Source organism: Nannospalax galili, unplaced genomic scaffold (assembly GCF_000622305.1).
Source record: "Nannospalax galili isolate Female #2095 unplaced genomic scaffold, S.galili_v1.0 scaffold311, whole genome shotgun sequence".
Classification (NCBI taxonomy): domain Eukaryota; kingdom Metazoa; phylum Chordata; class Mammalia; order Rodentia; family Spalacidae; genus Nannospalax; species Nannospalax galili.
This window is the reverse complement of record NW_008330298.1, coordinates 4517086-4517782: the sequence shown is the minus strand read 5'-3', so window position 1 is coordinate 4517782 and position 697 is coordinate 4517086.

Sequence of the window (697 nt, the reverse complement as noted above, 5' to 3'; positions counted from 1 at the left end):
AGAAAAGGCCTAGAATTAATCAACAATTTCAGTATAGTGGCAGGTTATAAAATAAATCTACAAAAATCAGTAGCCTTTCTACATAGCAATAACAATCAACTGGAGAAAGAATACAGGGAAATGCTCCCATTCACAATTGCTGCAAAAAAAATAATAAAATATCTTGGAATAAATCTGACCAAAGATACCAAAGATCTCTTCAACGAAATTTTTAAATAGTTAAAGAAAGAGATTGAGGAAGACAACAGGAGATGGAAAGACCTCCCATGTTCATGGATTGGAAGAATTAATATTGTTAAAATGACCATCCTACCAAAAGCAACATATAGATTCAATGAAATCCCAAACAAAATCCCCATGACATACTTCACAGAATTAGAAAAACCCATCCTTAAATTCATATAGAGGCACAAAAGGCCCTGGATATCCAAAGCAACCCTGAGCTGCGGGGATTACTCTTTCAGATCTCAAAGTATACTACAGAGCTATAATCATAAAAACAGCATGGTACTGGCACAAAAACAGACACACAGATCAATGGAACATCATTGAAGATCCAAACCTGAGCACACACAATTTCAGCCACCTGATATTTGAAAAAGGAGCCAAGAACTCAGAATGGAGGAAAGACAGCATCTTCAACAAATGGTGCTGGCAAAATTGGATCTCCACCTGTAGAAGAATGAAACTAGATCCT